The following is a 7,079-nucleotide window of genomic DNA, read 5'->3' as shown; positions in this document are numbered from 1 at the left end:
GCAAGAGAAAACTACACACACTCCACCCAGTGCTTACACACTACAGACAATCCATCCTCGTAATACTAAAGGGAAATTGAAGAGATTGAGCAATTTGCAGCTATAGAGGAGAAGCTGGAGAATCTCTTCAGTATTAAGAAGTGCATCACAGTTCTTGAGAGACTGAGTGATATACCAATAGAAAAGATGCTAAAAGCAGCCGACATCTTCAAAGATAGTCCATCAAACAGGGAAGTTTTTCTATCCGTTTCTAGTGATCGCGCACTCAACGCAAGCGCCTGGCAGCCCATTTCCTCCCCAGCGCTCCGTGCACCGGCAGACCGGCACCCACCCACGTCGTCTCGCAACTCAACTCGCGAGCCTCACATCCAACTCGACTCGGACCCCAAGAGGAGGGAGAAGAGAGAGTGGATTATAGGAAATGCTACTTGATCAATAATGTTTGGAATCCTTTGTGTGAGAACTGCGTTGATCTGACCAATGTTTATCAAATTTAATTCGTTCTTTTCTTTCTATATATATAGTTTCGATTATGACTGGAGAAAAATTAAAACATATGACAGCTCAAAGACTGCTATACAGGTACCTTCCATATCCACCTTAGTAAGTCCTTTACAGTTACTAAGCTTTAGAAATGCTCATTGATCTTAGTCATTCAGTAATTAGCTAATAAGCAATGTGTGCATTATAATGTGCTTAGTCTTTATAAAAATACTCTTTTCACATAAAAGAAAGTGCTCATTCTGCATAAAAAATGTTCTTTTCACAGATTAGGCGCCATACACAAAAGTACTTCTCGAAGGTTCAAAAGAATGGTACAGAAGAGTATTTGACTCCACCCGTCCTTACTAAAAAAACTACACACACTCCACCCAGTGCTTACAAAAAAAACTACACACACTCCACCCAACGCTTACACACTACACACAATCCATCCACGTAATACTGAAGGGAAAGGGGAAGAGATTGAGCGATTTACATCTATATAGGAGAAGCTGGAGAATCCCTTCAGTATTAAGAAGTGCATCACAGTTCTTAAGGGGCTGAGTGATATACCAATAAAAAAGATGCTAAAAGCAACCGACATCTTCAAAGACAGTCCATCAATCAGGGAAGTTTTTATATCCTTTTCAAGTGATGGCGCACCCAACGCAAGCGCCTGGCGGCCCATTTCCTCCCCGGCGCACCGTGCACCGGCAGTCCGACACACCCACCCAACTCAACTTGCAAGCCTCACATCCAACTCGACTCGCACCCCGAGAGAAGGGAGAAGAGGGAGTATGGAAAAATGAGACCATGCAGCAAAATGCTAGCTCGCTCCTCGACGCACCACCACCAGCTGATCTTTCGATGAGCACGACGATGAAGCCACTCGAATTCGTTGGCACCAACACCATCACAGGTGGGGGCGTGAAGCAGCCGCACCGTGCTCCAAGAATTACCATTGTACCCTGCCTTTTCCCAAGACTAGTTGAATGCCCCTGTGTTGCTACGGGAGCTAAAAAATTAAGTGTAAAAAAATATAAATCTACCAACACATAATAATATTCATCGTACATAATGCTGTCCTCGCAAAAAAATTGAGATAAATCGAACTCATTGTTCACCATTGTCATCAAGGTCAACTAAATACTCAAATAAATGTACACTACATTCTATTTGATATCCTTGCCTATGATACGGCTAAGATAATCTTTTACGTTCGCAGGAGAAGTAGTTTTCAATAAGCATTCAAGTATGATGCCAATACATTGATGATGAAGTTCTCCCGCATAGTACGGGTAATCTGCAAACAATTTGGATACATAAGTATACATTCCATGTGTGATGTATGTTGTAACTACGATTTACATTGAATTATTGACTACTGTGGCTGAGACAACCCATTTAGAATAGAAAAACAGTTTGCTGATAACACTGACCATAATGTGTGAACCATCCATAAGATATGTTTTTAATTAAGTTTCAATAAACACAACTCACACGTGGTAAGCATTTAGTAGACTGGAAGGGAGAAAGCCCTGCATCTTCTAATAGAGATGTATAAATATCAGTATCAATACCTAGCAAACCATTCCTTTTCTAATTAATAAGTGGATAAATTACAGAGTGAAGATCTGTTGATGCATCACAGAGGACAGGCAACGAAAAGATGTTGAGCACATGTCTGAAAAAGAGTCAAGGTCTGAAACTATTGCCAAATACATATATGGTACAAACAAATGATAGTACAAAGATACCAACAGGCAAGTTAGCTCCATCAAGCATGATAGTTCAATATAACATCACAAAGACACATTTTCGAAGAATTGATTTCTAATGGTGCAGTGGTAGAAGCAGAGAAGAAAGGGCATCACATACCTTTAGCAGATCACTTGCAAGCAATGAACTATAAGCATGGCCAGTAATCTCTTATCCTCAAAACTCCTCAACCTGGTCAGTGGAAACAAAAGAAATAAGACATGAGAGAGTGATCGATACCAGAGAATGGACAGTAGAGATCCCTTCTTTTGGCTGTGTTAAGATCCTCATGTTAGAAAAAGTGTGGTGAAAATAAAGGGTGTCACATAAAAAATCATGATCAGCGCACACAGTGACAATCTCCCAAAAATTTATCAGAATGTGCTGTCGATAGAATTGAAAATTTGGCAGGATAGAGAATTCGCAGCACACACCAGAAAGGAGAAAAACAGTGACGGTAGAAAAGGAACCATGGCAGTTTTGGTTATATCTCTTGAATTCAGAACACCCCAAACCTCCTTTTTTTTTCTCCTAAATCTATTGTAAAGGCTTTAATTCAGAATGGCACTTAACTCTGCAAGTAATCATCCACAACCAGTCCTAGCATTAACATTCTTAAAGTTCACATGAAACAACTACTGCTGGATTTACACATCCCTCTGTGGTTTCGATACCTTTCCATTAAATACTAATGCTTCTAAGTTCTAACTATTATCCTCCAGATCAGTTTGAGAGTTCTGTTTTCTGTTTTTCCACATTGATAGCATTCAACAAAAAGGTAGTAGAGTCATCTACTGTTTCTGCTGCACATGCACACGAGTACTCCAACATAAAAGATGAAATGACATTACCTAAATAGTGAATGCACAGGGTGTCCTGTCCATCATATGTTGAGGTTTTGAGGCGATTGAGTTGAAGTCAATGATGCAAAGTGGCTGCAAAATTGAACCTCAGGCCATGATACAAAGTTCAAGCAATGTCCATAACATGCTACAATGTACATACCCAATGAAGTAAAACAACAATAGGTCATAGGTGAATGCAGGGGAAGGGATCTCCACTGCTAATAGTCTTCGCAGCTTGCCAAGGCTGCAGGCACAGGATTTTCAGGCTAATCATGCAATAGTACAATGAGATAAACATATTGCTAGCCAACAGTACAGCTAGAGCCTAGAGATGCACATGTACATGGGCAGAGGGAGCTTTTCAAGTTCCATCCAGGCTAGTTGTTTTGTTTTCTTCTCTCAACAAAGGATAGTTGAATGCACAATCCTTGAATGCACAGTTTGGCTTCATATTGGGTAGTTAAATTCAGAACACCCCAAACCTCCTTTTTTTTTACTTGCAAACCATTGGACAAGCAGCTTTTGGTGGCTTTCGGTCATTAATGTCAGAGCCCCTCCATAGGCAATACTTCCTGTACTTATCTTTCTATTTTATCACTGTGGCATGCATCTTCAAAGTGCAAAGGAAGAAAATTGTCGAAGAGGTAAGCAGGAATTTAACAGAGTGCCTGCTTGTGTCTTCTTTTTTTTTTTTTGAAGTGAAGCTTTCCTGCTTGTGTAAGGTACATTGCACAGGCCAACATCTTTATCCTAATAGGCAAATGAAAAGAATAGGGAATTAGAAATAACCTGCTTTAGTATTTTCACTTGAGATGGTTCCGTTCCAAAGTAGGAGTTTGATTCCAAAAGATTGATGGTTAACGCATGTGTATCATCAGAAGTCACAACACCTGTGTCCTTCTGCATGACAACGGATAGCATCAATCAGAATAAAACAAGACCTGAACTTTCTTTGAGGCCCACCATGTATCATGTGTGATAAATAATGTATCAGTAAGATCAGAATTACGTCGTAAGAACAAATAAAAATGATAGGCACCATAGAAAAATGTTGGCAATCCATTAATCTATTGTAGAGATACTGTAGAGTATATACCATCAACTATTCTGCAGCTGTCTTTTTGTAAAGACAGAATAGATTCTATATAATGTTGAAAAAATGGAACACTTCAGTTTAGTTTTCAGCTTCTAACAGTTGTTCTGAAATTGCATAAGATGATGAGCAATAGCACTATCAGCAGGAGAAAAAAAGTAAACCAGAGAAAAAAAAAACTACAGAATCTAGTTTGAGTTCCATTAAATGTGTGCTAGCTACTGGGCTACCTAATGGCATAACTGTCGTTGATTGATCTGATTATTCTAGGAGAAAGACTTGCTGCCCCAAATTTAAGATATTACATCTGGTGTTCCATCTTGTAACTGCAGATTATCAATCATGTCCTGCACCTTTAGGTATTGCTGAAAAGCCTCTTCTGAAAGTGGGATCTGGAACACTGAATGCAAATGATATTACATCTGGTATTTCTAACTTTTGTTCTCAGTGAGAGGCTTAATGTTCTCAGGGAGAAGCTTTGTCTTCAATGCAAGATGGAAGCTAGCTATTTATGGTTCAGAGTTCAAACTTTAAGAGTTCAGAGAGACACTTACTGCAAGCTTATGGTCTCGATCTGGGTGAGGTCGGCGTTCAAGAAGCCGTCCCGAGCTGTGGCGTGCTGCCGGACGGCAAGGACCCTACACCCTAGGCTCCCCACTCTCATGTATGGGCTTGGCGCCCTGCGACAGAAGAAACAAAATGTTCAGTAGAAGTAAAGCAGTTCCATGTTCAGAGTTGAGAAAGTCGGAATGCTTCCATTGTGCAAAAGATTGGCACATCCAAACATACATTTAGTAAACTTTTTCATATTCAATGGGATAATATGGAGACCCCTATGATAACATAGTAGGGACATGAAAATAATCCATGTAAACTATTTCAAGAACTAAAATATGGACTTCAAATATTTTAAATGAAACAAAGTAGAAGTAAAGGTTAAATCTCGATCAACCTATGTTTTTCATTTTGGCAATCTAGGACATAACAAAACTAACTGTTGACAAAGTAATGTGTCTAGCTAGCATGTGGTAAAATTTCAAGGAGCCACACATTTAGTTAAATCTAAGTAAACATTAATCGGGCAGAGTTATATGCAGGTTCATAGATGTGCGCTAGTATTTTACTCCTGCAGGTGGATTATTGAACAAAATCTGCAGCTGCGCATTTGCTTATTCACTCATGCGCATCAGCATTCTGCACTAACCAATAGTCGAATAGAAAATGTTTTACAATAAACTATGGTATATTCACAATAATTGTCAAGTCATGCCCTAGCTCACATCAAAATCTCTACTACCATGCATACTATTCTACCAAATTAGAGTATTATTATACCATGTAATACCATTAAATGTTTGACCAAAAATCCATCAGAACTGCTGTCTTAAAATACTGCATTGCAGCCATCCTTGTAAATAGAAATGCTTTTAGATCAAATTACCCCTAATTTTCCATCCTAAGCCAACCTAAAATGACAGAAATTATTTTGCTTCAGTATAGATAGTGATATTTTCTTCCTCTCCATTCTTCCCCTTTCTTCCCCTTGCCATGCCCTTGCCCTGACCAACCTGGATACCTAATTTGCCTCTGCGTTCTGAATCCTTCATGGCAGCCAGGGCTTCGTGGCGTGGGTGCCTGCACAAATGCACAGGCAGCCATGGTTTCTACATGGGTGCCTGCCTGTAAGAACCCTCCAGAGATCAAGAAAGGTCAGACGGAACTTGCCGAGGAGGGATTCGTTGGTGAGGGCCCATTGATGTCGAGAAATGCTGCAGATTGAAGAATTAAAATGGAGCCAGAAAGCAAGATTGCAGGCAGATTCATCTCGTTGTGGAAAAGATAGGGGGTAGGGGACGACACAACCGGTCGACGGGCGAGCCCTCCGCTCGGCATGTTCGTGCGACGGGGACAATGAACAGCAGCGGATCTGGCGTGTTCGTGCGATGGGACGATGGATGGTGGCGGCGGCGTGTTCGCGTGATGGGTCGATGGATGGCGGTGGCTCGGCGCTACGTGAGGGCGGCGGCGGCGTGTTCGGGCGATGGGTCGATGGATGGCGGCGGCTCCGCGCTACGTGAGGGCGGCGTCGACGGGATCGAGGACGACGTGCACCCCCTCCCTCCGCGCGACACTCCGGGTGACCAGGTGACAGGGCGGAGGCAGCTCCGCGCGAGGGGAGTGCGGCGTCGATGCCACGATGGGGCAGGGGAACCGTCACCCGCGGCGTGAGTCAGGCGGCGGCGGCGGCTCCACGGTAGGATGGGGCCGCGCGTTGGCCGTGGCGGCGGTGGCTCCGCAGCCGCTACGGGAGTCGGGATGGGGAGGTCGAGGATCCGCGACGGCGGCACCAAGGCAGGAGTCGCGCGCGCAGGGAGATAGCGGATCTGCGGCGCGCTTGGCGGCGGCGGCTCCGCGTTGAGGTGGGGGGTTCCCGCGGCATGGGGCGCGGTCGCGAAGGGCAATGGCAGTTGATTTTTGGCGAGCTGCGACGGTCTCGGCGGGCTTTGAAGGAGAAGGCGGAGGAGGGGAGGCGGTGGGGAAGCGAACGGCCACGCGCCCGGTGGCGGCTCGGCCCAAGGGCAGAGGCGCGGCATCGCGACGTAGGGTTGGGCAACGGTGGATCGCAGGGGAGATCCAAATCGGCAAAGCATGACAGTCACAGGTTTAACCAAAAGGATAGGGTGATCATATAGGTCATGTTTGTTTGGATTCATGGGTTAGATTGGAGCTCATCTAACTCAAAAACATCCAAACATATGGATTAGATTGGAGCTCATCTAACTCAAAAACATCCAAACATATGGATTAGATTGGAGCTCATCTAACTCAAAAACATCCAAACATATGGATTAGATTGGATTAGATACATCTAACTCATCCAAAAAAACTATCCCCTTCCA

General features: G+C 43.3%; 1 long non-coding RNA gene across 6 annotated transcripts; it reads right to left on the bottom strand.

The window, feature by feature from the left end:
* Window positions 1-770: 770 nt before the first annotated feature.
* On the bottom strand, window positions 771-6,818 carry LOC120673174. Of its 6 annotated transcripts, XR_005674544.1 has the most exons (6): window positions 4,734-6,818; window positions 3,876-3,986; window positions 3,247-3,330; window positions 3,093-3,176; window positions 2,362-2,433; window positions 1,507-1,786 (listed from the first exon to the last, which is right to left on the bottom strand). It is a non-coding gene; the product is annotated as an uncharacterized LOC120673174 (long non-coding RNA). The 6 variants fall into 6 exon arrangements; XR_005674546.1 differs by adding an exon at window positions 2,482-2,514 and having other exon boundaries at window positions 3,093-3,986; XR_005674543.1 differs by lacking the exon at window positions 3,247-3,330.
* Between the last annotated feature and the right edge of the window lie 261 nt (window positions 6,819-7,079).

The sequence above is a fragment of the Panicum virgatum genome, chromosome 5N (assembly GCF_016808335.1).
Source record: "Panicum virgatum strain AP13 chromosome 5N, P.virgatum_v5, whole genome shotgun sequence".
Classification (NCBI taxonomy): Eukaryota; Viridiplantae; Streptophyta; class Magnoliopsida; order Poales; family Poaceae; genus Panicum; species Panicum virgatum.
This window is presented reverse-complemented; position numbering and strand designations above follow the sequence as displayed.